The following is a 15476-nucleotide window of genomic DNA, read 5'->3' as shown; positions in this document are numbered from 1 at the left end:
ACCACTCACACACACAAACACACCACATGAACACACACAAGCGCACACACATACCACACACGCACATGCACTTGCACACTCACACACACACACACACACACACGAGCATACATGCACTAAATAATAATAATAATTACAAGGCTACAACAGAGAGTGAGTTGGGAAGAAACAGGATGAAGAAGGGATCTGGGAAAGAAGAGGCTGGAGCCAACTGGGGACCAGATCATGCACTGGGATAGTGGAGAGAGGTAAAGGACTAACCTGCGTGTTTGAGGATTGGCTCACAATGGGTGGAGGAGGAGTCAATAAGGAAGGCTGTCGCAGAAATCTAGGCTGTGGGTGATGGGACCTGTGTGGCTGCCAATGCTGTTGACCCTGTCCCTTGGGACAGAACATGGTTGTGAATATCAGCTGCATGTTGTCCCCTTTATGTCCTGTCCTGGTTTACTCTCAGATGCAACTTTCTGCCTCCAATGCTCGATGCTGAAAAGCTTGGACGGAAATGAATGGTGCAGGAGGAAGAATGCAGGGTCATCAAAGGCCACCAGGAAAACCTCTGGAGGGAGCCAGAGACTCTGGCATCCTTGGAACTACCACTCGTTGCCAGGGCAACAGGTGTACCAGGGGATGAAGGAAGGAGTGCCAAGATGGCTGCCTTAGTGCAGTCAGGTGCTTTGGGCTCAAGAGACAGACATGCAACACATGCTAGCTTACACAGCAACGAGCGGAAGTCCCTTGGCCTTCTGCTTGCTCACACAGTGTAACTGAATAGCTTTGTAGAAGAACTTTCCAACCTATTCAGCTTCTTAGCAGGCACTTGCTAAAAGCATAAATATCTTCCTTTCCAAATGAGGCCAACTGTAGAGTCTCCCAGCCCCACAAGTAAGAAGCAAGGAGTGTCTCTGTTTGCTGGACCGTTGCCTTCACAATGGAGCATGGCTGTGAACTGCAACCCAAGTCTTACCGTCCATTGCTCCTCCATTGTTTAGTGATGAACAGCAGGTTCATACATTCCAATGATCCTAGGCTTAACCAAGCAGTGCATCTGCTGGAAATTGGATTGTGTGTTCCCACTCACTAGCTTCAGCCTCTGGACTCTTGGTCAAGAACAGTCTTCACTGGCATCTGTTTCACATCTGGAAAAAGAAGAGATATGTGGCTACCTTCCCTTAGGGTAATGGATACTTCCTGTGCACTGTATCCTCATGTCCACTCATTGGCTCTTGCTTTCTAGCTTTCTGGGCACAATGGAAGATGTCAGGGAAGAAATAATGATCAGAAGACAGCAGTGCTGTCCAGTTTAGTGAGGAGGGTCGCTGGGTGTCAGCTGTTTTTCCTGTTGCTGTGATAAAAAAAAATCACTTTTGTCAAGAGCAACTTATGGGAGAAAGGGCCTCTTTGTGTTTGCAGTTCAAGGTACAAACATCCTATCATGGTGGGGAGGTCAAGACAGAAGAGGCTTGAAGCAGCTAGTCACGTCACCTCTGCAGTCAGGAGCTAGATAAAATTAAACATGCAGTGCTACCCAATCTTGTCTCCATTTTATACAATCCACGATCCCAGCTAGGAAATAGGCCTGCCCACAACCACAACAAAGACGAGTCTTCCAACTTCAGTGAACACAATCCAGGCAACCCTCCATAGGCTTATTCACCTTTCAGATGATTCCAGATCCTATGACATTGATCCTGACAGGAACCATCACAGTGAAGGCACCAGTTCATCGACAGAGACAAAGATATAGTGATATCTTCAAATGTCATGTGAGAAATTCAATGTATATCCCAAGACTGTTGGGAAAGGGTCAACTCCACGTGACACACACAATGTGCTCGGGAATGCATGTGTGTGTGTGTCACACACACACACACGACTTCAGACAGGCTAGTAAAGATAGGGCTGCATATGCTTAGTAGGATAGTTCATTGGCAATCACGGAATGGGAATGGACAGACACCAGGTATAAGGTTAGGGCCATTTAGATTGACATTTAGATTGACTGTTAGGAAGTTAACAAGATGAGCCTGGAAAGCTCAGTTTGCGTCTGATAAGAGGCCCACTTTTGTCTTGGGTGATGAGTTTTCATCAGGAGAGTGAGATTTGTTGATAGCTCTGGCAGGCCAGGAGCTGGATAGACTTGGAAAACGCTGAGCCTAGGCAGTACCTAGTGGTAACCACCAGGTGGAGAAAGTGTGCCAAGGCAGCTTGGTTGTTGGAGGCTTGTAGACCCAGCAAGGATGGGAAGTCCAGCCAGCCACCATTTTCATCGGCCTGAAGCTCTACAGACAGCTATTCAAAGCTCTGGAAGAAATGGATGGTTTTTAAAATTCCATAATACAAGGCTGGAATGTGTTAGATGGTACAGCAGTCAGTGACATGTGAGCTGCGTAAGAGCAAAGACCTAAGTTCCCCTTTCCAGGATCCATGTAAAAAACCAGGCACAGACGCAGGCGCCCATAACCTCTGCATCGTTGGAAAATGGGGACAGAGACATGGGGATTCTTGGAGATCATGGGCCAGGCAGCCTAGCTGAATGAACTAGTTCCAGGTTCAGTGAGAGACCCTGTGTGGTGGTGGTTTGAATAAGAAATGTCTGTCATAGGCTCATGTATTTGAACACTGGGTCGGTGATGCTGTTTAGGGAAGCTTAGGTAGTGCAGCCTTTCTGGAGGAAGTACATTGCTGCGGCGGGCTTTGAGATTTCATAGCGTCACCCAGCTCTTTGTCTCTGCTTCGTGCTTGCTGTTGAACATGTGAGCGCTCAGCTTCCTGCTTCTGCCATCATGGCTGCTGCTTGCTGCCATGGGTGGATTCTTATCCTGTTGGAACCGTTAAGTCAAAATAAACTCTTCCCCTAAGTCCCTTTTGGGCACAGTATTTTATTACAGCTGCAGAAAAATAACTAATACCTTCTGTTCCAGCAAATGAAGGTATTGAGTAAAGGAGACAAATACCGGATGTCAACCGTGGGCCTCCTCTACACGTGCATGCGCGTGTGCGCGCATGTGCCCGTGTACACACACACACACACTTTTATACCACAGGCTGGAAAACGCCATCAAAACACCATGAACAGAGGACTAGTTCAGCAATCAGAAAGTATCCATGCCACACAATGAAGCACTGGTGTAGCTCTCTATTTGTACACAGGAAAAAGTATACAAGTTGAAAAAGCAAGTTGTAGAGCAGTCTGTACGATGTGACTCCTACTGCGTAACTGACCAGAAAGCTGAAGACATTGTATTTTTATAGGAACTATAAGGGAGGACTTAGGAGCTGGTGACTCTGTTATGTGCATTTCTCTCCACTTGAGACGCTGTAACAAAACACCACAGACGAGGTGGCTTATAAACAACAGACATTCACTTCTCATAGTTCTTGAGTCTGAAAAATCCAAAATCAAGCTGCCAGCAGGTTTTGTGCCCAGTGGGGGTTGTTTCCTGGTTTATACTGATGTCTTCTGTTTCTGTATTTTCTTAGCAGAAGAGGCATGTTCTATGTCCGAGCCTCTATAAGATCGTAGTATTTGTTCCGCGTTGCTGTCACAGATACTGAGGTAGTCCACCTATACAGAGAGAACTTGGGGCACTGCAGAGATGGTTGGTGATTAAGAGTACATTTTGCTCTTCCACAGGTCCCGAGTCTGGTGCCAGCAGCCACACGGGCGCTCGCATTTTCATTCTGTAGGAGCTGAAGATGAGCACCTTTGCTGGTGTGCCATGTGTCAAGACTTGGAAATGACCCTATGCAAAATGTCTGTGGGCATGAGATATTGGCGTTCATATTTCCCCTTACGCTGCCACCAAGTTTTAAAACACTGCAATGAGAATCTCTTGTTATAATAATCATGGATTTAAAATATCTTGACTTAATAATAGCTACATTTAAAGGCAAGATGAAGGAGGAGGAGGAAGAAGAAGAAGAGGAGGGGGAGAAAGAGGAGGAGGAAGCTGCCATGAGGAGAGAGGAACCATGAGCACATGGCCAAGAGAAACAGCAAGTATCTGGGGTACAGTGCTGGGAGGTAGCCAGGCCTCCAGTTAGAAGAGATTAGTGAGAACTTCTAATAATTGTCAAAGCCAAATAAAATAACCATAGTCTGAGTCTCATTAAAAAAATAAAAACTTTGTTTTAAACTTTAAATTTAAAGTATATTACACTAAGATAAAAACAGACTCCTGTAATATCCTAAAAAAAATAAAAAGAAGTATTGATTTTTAATACTCAACATCCAAAGACTAGAAATCACCTTTAAAAGACAATGATATTTCATTCCCGTTAAATCAAACTAGATCTATTTAGCCAGTCACTACAATAACTAGCACGTACCATATGCTCCATAGACATTAGAACTGCCACAGTAAAGCAGTTTGTCTTGCCAGACAATGGTTTCATGATCAAGATTCAAGCTCAAGTCAAGCCAAGAACAGCCACAAGTTTCTTCTTTTAAAAAAAAATGTTGAAACTGATATTAAAACATTCTTTGTGATAATCGAGGTCAGCAACCCCCCACCCCCATTTGTCTTTTAAAAGAGTCTGGAAGAAGGACTTTGCTTCACATTTGATGTTGAAAGGAGGAAAAACAGGAACAGGAAACATGAGTTGAAAATGGACTTTCCTGAGCATCTCAGCACAAACTCAGTTTCTCTGCAGAGCCCTCAGTGTCCTCTATTGCTCAACCCACTGAGGCTTGCAGATGCAAGGTCCCCTGAAGGTTGGTACAGAGTTAGTGTAGACCTGATGTCTTATACTTTTCAAATTGGAGCAACTGCCAAGTTAGGGATAAGAGGTTGGTGTCAGTCAACACATGCTATATATCATGCAAAGCAGTAAGAAGAATGTTGGCAGCTGCCTCCAAAGAGAAGCTTTAGAAGGAAGATATGAGAAATGTCAGATAAGCATACAGCTTTAATAACTCTAATGTTTGCATGACAAGCCTTTGAATTTCTAAGGGACATCTGGTGTCAACTTGAAAAAACCTAGAGTCACCTTGGGAGAGATTTCTATGAGGGATGATCTACAATGGTTTGGCTGGTGGGCATGTCTGTGGGGCACTGTCTTTGTTAAGCCAATAAATGTGAGAAGATCCTGACCACTGTGGGTAGCACCATTCCCTAGGCAGAGCCTAAATTGTAAGAGTGGAGAAATGGAACTGAACACAAGCGAGCAAGGAGGCAGCCAGGCAGCCAGGCACCCAGGCAGCCAGGCAGCCAGGCAGGCAAGCACAAAGTTAATGAATAAAAACAGGTTAAAAGAAAAAGTTTGCTCTCAATAAACACAAGGACCTCTTAAGAAGGAAAAGATCCTGCTGCAGTGAATGATCCTTTTGTCCAGCTGGCACCAGCTGAATCTGGAGACTGGGACCAGTGTGAGCTGAAGAATTCTAGAGTAGAGCAGATACAGGCTTCAGTCATGTTCTTGCGCACATGCATGGGTGAGTACGTGTAAAACAATGAGAGAGAGGGAATGAGATGGTCCAGAGAGGCTTCTACCAAGCAGAACAGCCAGTGAGAACACATTTCCTAGCATCTGTGCCCCAGAGACGGGAAAAGTAGACCATCTCAGTGTAGATGCCCATGGAGTCTGAAATGGCTGGGGTAGTAAACTTCAGAAAAAAATATTTCCAAGCAATGTGTGGAGATCTTGGGTAAGGCCTTAAGTTTCCTCAGGACACTGTTTTTGAAATTTTAGTGTTTTACTTATGATGTGGAGAGTCTGCAGCTGATATTTAGGTTGGAGCTGGAAGGAAAGAAAGAAGGAAAGGAGGGAGGAGAGAAGAGAGAAGGTGGCCTTCCCTCCCCCAGGCTGCAGAGAGGGACTGGTACAATTAGTTTATTACACTTCATTTTATTGTACTCTTAAGATAATCTCATTTCCAGAATTGTTTTTTTATTAACATGTTTTAATTACACACATAAATGGCATTCAGTGTGACATTTCCACACATGCATGCAGTGTGCACTAATGAAATCCCCATGACCACCGGGCCAGGACTTTTGACCTTGTTTACAGTAGCAGACATGAATCTCCTCCTGTGGTGCAGGCCTCAAGTCCCATCAGAGAGCAGTTGCTTACCTCCATAGCAATCATGCCACGATTGCCCGCATAGGTATGTCTTGCCTAGTAGATCAATAGCATATGTGTACATAGGTATGTAACATGGTTGGTGGCCTTCATCCTCACCAGCCACCTGCAGATCATGTTCCAGCCACCAAGCCAAAAGAAACATTCCAGCTCAGTTCCAGCTTGATTTCTTCATGCCTACATCCACCGGGTGTGGCATTTTCAGCAATAGGATCTTACTGTCTTGTTATGGACACTCTTCTTTATGGCTGAAAAATATGTCGTAGTGAACATAGATCACATTTTCTTTACTAATTGACCTATTGAAGGGCCCTTAGGGTCACTTTGTGTCTTAGCTATTATGAATACTGTCATGATAAACATGGGTATGCAGGCATCTTGCTGATACCCTGTTTTAATTGTCTTTGGATATATAATCAGAAGCGGGAAACCTAGGTCATATAAAGATCAAGTGGTGGGATTTTAAGAAACCACGATGGTGGACTGGAGAGACGGCTCAGTGATTAAGATCACTGATGGTCTTCCAGAGGTCCTGAGTTCAGTTCCCAGCAACCACATGGTGGCTCACAACCATCTGTAATGGGATCTGATGCCCTCTTCTGGTGTGTCTAAAGAAAGCTTCGGCACACTTATATACATTAAATAAATAATAATCTTTAAAAATATTTTTAAAAAAGAAATGAGCACAATGGACATTCATTCTAGTTTGCTTCTCTACCATCTTTCTTTGCATACTTACCACCTTTTTGGTTTTTGTTTTTTCCAGTCATTCTGAAACAAGATAGAATCTCATTGTGGCTTGTATTTGCATTTCCCTGATGACTAAAGATGATAAGTATTTTTTAAAATATATTCATCCCCAATTTGTATTTCTTCTTTTGTGAAGTATCTGTTCAGATAGTTTGCTCATTTAGAAACAGTGTTACCTGGATTTTGTTGTCAGGTCAAAAGTTGTGATTTTTTTTTAAGTGAAAGGTTTTAGTACCATGCATCTTCCAAGGCAAGTCCACCAGTAACATTTCCATCAGCATGTTTCATTTCATTTTGTGTTACACTTTGGTTATTCCCATAATACTTCAAACTTTTTCATCAACATTGGCATGTTATGGGGCTCTATAATCAGAGTCTTTGAAGTTACTATTGCGAATGGCAAAATACCAACACTGACATGAGCTCAGAAGATGTACAGTCAGTGTCAAAGGATGGAGAGTGTCATATAAACTTAGTTGCTAAAACAGAGTCTGAGAGAACTAATTTTGAAAGCAGTTTCAGCCTGGATAACACTCAATGAGACAGCCAGCCCTAACCCTGTGGTGGTTTGAATAGGTTTGTGCCCCATAGACTCATGTCTTTGAATGCTTGGCCCACAGCTAGTAGCCTTGTTGGAGGAAGTGCATCACTGTGAGGGGGTGGGCTTTGAGGTTGGCTATGCTCAAGCTCTGCCCAGTATGGAAATCAAAACCTCCCCCGGCTGCCTGTGGAAGAGTCTCCTGTTGCAGCCTCAGATCAAGATGTAGAACTTTGGGCTCCTCCAGCACCATGTCTGCCTGGATCCTGCTGTGCTCCCTGCAGCGGGATGAAATTGGACTGAACCTCTGAAACTGTAAGCCAGTCCTAATTAAATATTTGCCTTTTTAAGAGTTGCCTTGGTCACGGTGTCTCTTCACAGCCTGAAACCCTAATTAGGACAGCACCATTGCCTACTGCAGAAGTGTCTGTTCTGAAAAGGAAGAGTCAACATGACATCCTACAGTACTGACTATAAACTCTGGGCCCAAATGAACCCTTCCTTCGTGATGCTGCTATTGTCAGATATTCTATCACAGCAACAAGATCCCACTGACAAGTTATTTGAAGAGATTACCACAGCCACCTCAACCTTCATCAACCACCACCCTGATAAAACATTAGCCATCCACCCTAAGTCAAGATCCCCACCGACAATGAATTAGCACATGTCAAGCAAGGCTCTGGTGATTCATAGTGACCATCTTACTTGCTTAAAATGTAAGGCACTGTATGATTACACAATGTATGATTACAGCATGGTGTAAACATAACTTGTGTGGACACTGAAGATCCAGTAATTCTTTCTTAGTTTATTTATTTTTATTTTCTATGACTTTTTGCCCACATGTATGACATAAACAAGGTCCATACCTGGTGTGCACAGAGGTCAGAAGAGGATGTTGGACTCCTGGAACTGTAGTTATGGATGGTTGTGAACCCCAACATGGGTGCTGGGAATTTAACCCAAGTCCTCAGCAAGAACAACAACTGCTCTAAACCACTTTCGCCAGACCCTCAAACCCAGTAGCTCTTGATTTAGTGTGATAGGCTCTTTATTGCTTTTGTCTGTAACCTCTGAGGTATGCCCGTGTGATCCCTGCATGTGAGAGGAAGGGAAGAACAGTATTAAAGTCCACAAATGGAGCAGATATGGCACAAGGGTTCAGAGACAGATGAAATTCCCCACAATGAGCTAAGCCTTGAGCTGGCCTTGAAGGTGTATCTACTACTCAAACGTTTATTTTCTTTCAATATGTAATTTTTTGAAGATTTATTTATTTACTTTATGTATATGAATACAGGGTAGCTGTCTTCAGACACACCAGAAGAGGGCATCTATCCCATTACAGATGGTTGTGAGCCACAATGTGGTTGCTGGGAATTGAACTCAGGACCTCTGGAAGAGCAGTCAGTGCTCTTAACCGCTGAGCCATCTCTCCAGCCCCTCTATTAATATGTAATTCTTTATATGTACAATTTGACATAAATTATTTATCTAATTTTTTTTATTGAGAAAATCGAGATGAAAGGGGACTTTGGCTCTAAAATCAGAAAGATGAGGGTCCCAATCTTGACTCCTCTCTATGTATCAGCTGTGTGACTTTGGGCAGGTGACTTAAGCTCTCTGAGTATCAGTGTCATAGGGGTAAGTCAGAGATAATGGAAGTATGTATCTAAAAGGGTTCCAGGAATTTCAACTAAAATGATTTGTGAAAGTGTCTACTACAAGCCTGGTATAGAGAAATGCTTAATAAATCGTATCTGTTTTTATTTAAGTTTATTGACCGAAACTTGGAAAATACAGAGAAAAGCAGAAGTAAAACCCATAACAGCTTTACACTACCACCCAGAGAAAACCTCTGTGGGCATTTGCCATATCTTTCCAGTTTCTAGACAAGCTGTGTCTTAGTTTGCTTTGGCCTTTTTGTATTGTCCAGCATTTTAAATATAAAATTAAAATCTAATGCTTCATTACATTTTATTCACTTAGCAATTTACTGGGGTCGGGGGGGAGGCCAGGAAACACTTGTGCCAGAGTGTGCACGTGGCAGCCGGGGGACAACTGTCAGGAGTTGTCAGTTCTCTTTCTCCTGCCTTGTCAGTCCTGGGATAGAATTGAGATGGTCAGGCTTGGTGGTGAGCACCTTTATCTGAGCCATCACGCAGGTCCCTAAGTCTAAGTTTCTGGTTGGGTAACGTAGGCGGGTTTCCTCATATGACCACTGCAGTGTATTAAATCTGCTTGCAGACGTAAATTAACTCCACTCTGTCCCGTCATCCCTTCATGTTAGACTTTTGTAGGAGTTCTAGTTGTTTGTTCCTGGTCTGAACAGCTCAGCAGTAAACAGGTCTGTTCCCAAACCTTTTAGGTTTTATTTTTCTTTAGAAATGAAAACATGGACGTTGTCAGTATGAATAGTCCTCATGCTCCTGATTGGTCCCAAAAATAATTTCCAAGACAGCTGAAGAGGCCTCCAGGTTCAGAATTCGCCCATCCGTCTCCCCCAAAGAGGAGAAGGAAGAAAAGAGAAGGGGTTGAGCAGAGGTCTGGGCACACATGGGTCTACTCTGTCAGTGGGCAGAGTCACAGGGCAGGAAGCAAGCTAGCGATGTTGTCTTTCTTCTGCCCAGCTTCAAATGCAGTTTGAGAGAGGAGTTAGCCGGGAACATGAACATCTGCAGAAAACCTGGGCACCTTTTCTCTTTCTTCTCCCACGTGGCAGGTGGGGCTTCCTCTTTGCCTCTGCCTGAGCTTCTGGATGGGGTCAGAGGCAAGCGTGCCTTCTGCTGAGCTCTGTCTCATCCAGTGTAGACAGACAGACAGACAGACAGAAAGACAGACACAGACAGACACACACACACACACACACACACACACACACACACACACAAACATGACTGTCTTTCCCTGCTGAAAGGCTCCCAGACAGAGCTATGCAGGGGAGGCTGCTCCACAGTGTCTAGCTCCAAATAGTCCGTAGAATTTTGTTAGGAGAGTGGGATTGAAAATCCTTTAATCCCAAAGTTCCCTCAAGGAAGCTCTCTTCATTTGTAAACTGGTGCAGTGTGGAAGTCACCATGAGATTTGGGTGGGCTCAGCACTGATGGCTGTCAGATGCTCAAGTCTTTGCATTGTTACGGACAAAAATCCAGGCTGGGATTCTGTCAGCAAAGTTGGGGATGTTTAACAACTGCTTTATGTCATAACAACTGACTATTCAGAAAGAAAGGAAGAAGAGAAAGAAAGAAAGAAAGAAAGAAAGAAAGAAAGAAAGAAAGAAAGAAAGGAAGGAAGGAAGGAAGGAAGGAAGGAAGGAAGGAAGGAAGAGAGAGGAAAGCAAACATCTGATTTACAGTGTTTTCAAATTCCTATTCTAGATTTCACCAGGGCTGATTTCAGAGGCAGCAGAGTTTACACAGTTCCTGACCAAAGGTTAGTCACAGGCTCTTGCAAAGCAGAGGAGGCCCACCCTAGCCAATCGAGGGCAGCAAGCCAAAGGCTGACTCTTTTACTTTGTCATGGTGTGGGGAGAAGGATGCAGAAACGACCATAGTGAGGTTGAGAACCCAGGAAAGCAGAGCCTGTAGGCTTCTGTCTGCAAACCAACCCCTCGTTGCCATGGATCCACTTTCTACAAGTCCAGACATGGCAGCTTTTGGAGTTGCCTCCACACTGAGTCATAGCTAGAGACAAAGAAGCCACAGCCCTGGCTTGACACATCCCTGGAAAGGTTAACCAGTCCTTCTTTTGTCACAGGCTGAGGGCTAAAGGCTGTCCTGTGGTGGTGACAAAGTCAGCACTTCCCTTTGTTAGCCTTGACACTATGACAAAGTACCAGAGACCTGATTTGGAGGAGAAGGTCAAGGTTGGCTAGTTCTGTTGCTTTTTAGGTGTAGATGATGCTAAACATCATGATGCCTGGACCACGAGGCCGAGGATTCTGGTGCAATTGTGGTAGCTAGGAAACAGGAAGACAGAAGGAAGACAGGAGGAAAGGATGTTCTTCAAGAGCATGCTCTCTGCAACCTCCTTCTCCAAGCAGTCTACACCTCCCAGCTTCTAACGCCTCCCACTAGTGCTGGTAAATGATGGGTATATCCATGCTATCCATGCGTAGTTCAGAGCCCTCGTGGCTTGCTCACCTCTCAACAGTGTCACAAGCTGGGGTCTGCTCCTTCAATACTGGGACCTTTCAGAGAGCACACGTAGTGACCATCTTCATGTCATCAAAAGTTAGCTCTCATTTCTTCTTGTCTCCAGAGTGCTTGAACCAAAAATGGCATGGAGGCGTTTCCTGTTACAAAGATGGGTACTGTATTTTCTTAGGATTTTTCTTTACCCTCAGCTAGTTTTGTAGGCAAAAATAATAACTGTTTCATTGAGTGCTTCCATTTTTATATCATAAGTAGGTTGCTGATACACTATGTGTTGAATAATCATATCTTTTCTTTTATGAATTATGTTCATGACTTTAGCTTACTTCTGGAATTTTAAGTTAGTCTTTAATTTCTTCAATAAAAATATACTCATCTAGAGACAGATGGATTTCTGAGTTCGAGGCCAGCCTAGTCTACAGAGTGAGTTCCAGGACAGCCAGGGCTACACAGAGAAACCCCGTCTCAAAAAAACAAAAAACAAAAAAAAACAAAAACAAAAACAAAAACAAAAAAAAATACTCACCTGCATTATTTAGGTCAAGCATCTGTAGACAGAAAAAATAAGAGAGCAAACAAACAAGTGAGGCTTCTACCTTCAGAATTTCTTTTTACTAAAGAAAGATTTATTTAGTTTCAATTGTGTGTATGCATGGTTGTTCATCTGTGTGTAGGTGTGTGCACATGAGTGCAGGTACCCAAGGAGACCAGAAAAGGGCATCAGATCTCCTTGAGCTAGAATTGCAGGCTTTTGTGAGCCACCCAGTGTGGGTGCTGGAAACCAAACTCCAGTCCTTGGTAGGAAGGAGTACTCGTAACAGGAAGTACTCGTAACCACTGAGCCATCTCCATAACCACCAGAAAACCTTTTATCATAACACATTAGTGGCATGTTATGCTAACAAATATTTTCCCTCTGCGCTATCATATTTAAAAATTTCCAAGATGCTTTTCCCCATTTACTCAAAACTCTAACCTTACATTTTCTGTAGCTGAATCTGAGCTGCTTTGCCGTTTTGACCAGATCATTTCATCTATGCTTGCACATTTCAGTTTCACACAAAATTTTAGGAGATGACTCTTTTTATTTATTCCTGGTTTTCCAAGGTGTAAAACTTTTATACACTTTGCCATCCAATTCATTTTTATTTAGTATGTGTGGGATGACCCAAGGATCGTAGCTGGCAACTTTATCAAGCATTCAATACTGCCTAAAGTCTTTTCCCCTCCCCCACTCCATAGACATGCTGCCAATAGGCAGAATTTTGGTCTGTAGGCCAGTAAGGTGGAGCTTGTCCGGGCTTTGTGTATCTTAGGAAATTTGGTGTAGGAAACGGTGTGGATTGGTTTTCATCTGGAACAAAGGGAAGGTTAAAATATATATATATATATATATATATATATATATATATATATATATATATATATATATTTTTTTTTTTTTTTTTTGTCAGCGGGTGGTGGTAGTGCACACCGTTGATCCCAGCACTCAGGAGACAGAGGCACATGGATCTCTGAGTTCAAGGCCAGCCTGGTCTACAGAGTGAGTTCCAGAACAGCCAGGGCTACACAGAGAAACCATGTCTTGAAAAAAAAATACCAACAAAAACAAAACAAAACAAAAATCATCTTGGTTTACATCCATAGGCATTTTGACTGTGTGTATCTGTGTTCCATATGTGTGTACTGCACCCTCAGAGGCCGGGAGAGCTCAAGGCATTCACTGGAATTGGAGCTGCAGACAGTTCTGAGCTGCCATGTGGGTATGGAGAATCAAACCCAGCATCCCTGGAAGAACTGCCAGTGCTTTTAAGCATCTCTGTAGTTCCAACAGTAGTTTGTTTTTTGTTTTGTTTTTTTGTTTGTTTATTTGTTACTTTGTAGTACCAGAGATTGAATTCAAGGCCTTCTGTTTGCTAGTCAAATCCTCTATCTACTATTGTGCTGTACCCTTAACTATTTTTAAATTTTGAGACAGGGTCTTCCTGTTGACAAGGCTAACTTTGGGCTGGCTCTGTACCCTATGTGGACCTCAAACTTGCAATCCTGCTTCAGCCTTTCAAGGAGCTGATATTTTGGTATTCTTAACAAGGACTGACATTTAAGAAACACTTAATACCTGGGGCCCAAGCATTAATAGGTCTGGCCTTGCGGTTGTCAGACCTCAGTAGGGCGTACACTACTTTGTTCTTGTTCACTGATACAGAGAATTATGGGAGAAGAAGCTAGATAAACATGTAGGCAGCGGGTTGCAAGAGGGGTTGAGGTTATTGCTGCACTTAGGGACAGACTTAGGAGGCACACAGCCTGCACTACATGGGAGGGGAAGGGAATGCTTACGACCATTGGAGAGAGCATTGGGATTGCAGGCAAAGAGCCCTCCAGCTGGGCACAAACTTCACACCTCAAAGCCCTGTTGTTAACTGCTGCATTGCTGGTCCTCTCTGAGTCTTTCTGTCAATCTCTTGGTTTCCACTAACACGAGTATTTCCCTCGCAGGGTGTGATGAGTCAGTGGGAATTGGAAAGATGAAACACCTGGCTAAGCGCTTGACAGCTGCATGCATTCTGTCCTCTTCCTCTCTGCTGAACCTTTGACCCTTGCTAGACTGGCATGGTTACTAACTTCCGGATGAAGAGATGTGAGGTATTTCCAGAGAAGATATCATGTTAACACATATTCAGATGAGTGAGAGAAGGTGCTTTTGAGGAGACCTGTAGTCCTAGAGGCTTCAGATACCTTTGCAGAGGCTCTTTCCTTTTAGAAGATACACTTCTGCCTCGGAGAACCAAAGAGAAATCAATCAGAGCTCCACACAGGCCTCAGCTCCACAGCTGCCGAGCGTCGTAATCCTTTGACTTCATAGCTCCACGGATTCATACTTGGCTGAGGCCGAACCTAGCTCTGTGACAGGACACCTTAGTTCAGTCACAAACATAATCTCAGCCCCGGGCAGCTTGGCCTGTGAACCAAGGTTAGCTGTTATGAAAGCAACACAGCTCAAGTCATCCTGACAGAGGAGAGTTCCTCGCTTAAGACTGTTTGCAGAATCAAGACTCTCATTCCTGAAGGATGGAGAAAATGCCTTCTCCGGGGATCCACCAGCCTTCACTTTATGGCATTGATATTCATTCTGCAATTTGACAAATATTTATCAACATCTCTTCTGTTTGGCAAGTACTTGAGAACTCACCTCTACACAATAATCATTTAAAAATGACTTTTCCTGCTGCCTAATATTCTAAGTTAACACCAAATACTGATGTTGAGATTAACAGCAGACCAGAATTCCTCAGAGTAGAGACCCGGAAATCCCATACATGTGGTCCTTGACTCCTGATTGGATCCAGCTGTGAATCCCAACCTGCTTCCCTCTAATCTTTCTGTTGGGTAGAGACAGATGCTGGTGAGGTGCCAGAAATGAGGGAGAGGGAAGAGGAGAGGGGGGAGAGGAAGGGCAGAGAGGAGGGAGGACGGGAAGGGGAGGGAGAGATCTGCTGCCGGGAGGTCTTTTAGGAAACTAGGAAGACAACTGAGAAGCACCCTCCTCCTGCCTGTCACTCTGGTCACACTTCAAAGCCTAGGCTTTAGACGAGGACTTAGATATTCCTGGATGCTTGCGGGTGGGTGTGAGCTTCGGGGGATGACTGAGAACCCCTGTCGATGGAGTTTCTGTCCAATACTCCTTCCCTGGGCATCAAAGAAATAGTTTAAAAGATGAAGGATGTTTTGTGCTCTTGAAGCAAGCATAAGCGGATCTAGCTGGGCTTGTTGAGGAGGCTTAAGTTAAATAGTCACATGGACTCCTCAGTGTGAGGGAAGGGCAAGGTTTATCCCAAGTCACCAAGTCCTCAAGAGACTTGAAGATGGCATTACGTGACTCTCCATCTCTTCTATGGGGACAGGTCCCCAAGTTACTATAATGTGCATTAGAGTTGAGAGTTTTG

This window comes from Grammomys surdaster, unplaced genomic scaffold (assembly GCF_004785775.1).
Source record: "Grammomys surdaster isolate TR1022 unplaced genomic scaffold, NIH_TR_1.0 275, whole genome shotgun sequence".
Lineage (NCBI taxonomy): Eukaryota > Metazoa > Chordata > Mammalia > Rodentia > Muridae > Grammomys > Grammomys surdaster.
Note: the sequence above shows the minus strand (reverse complement) of the source record.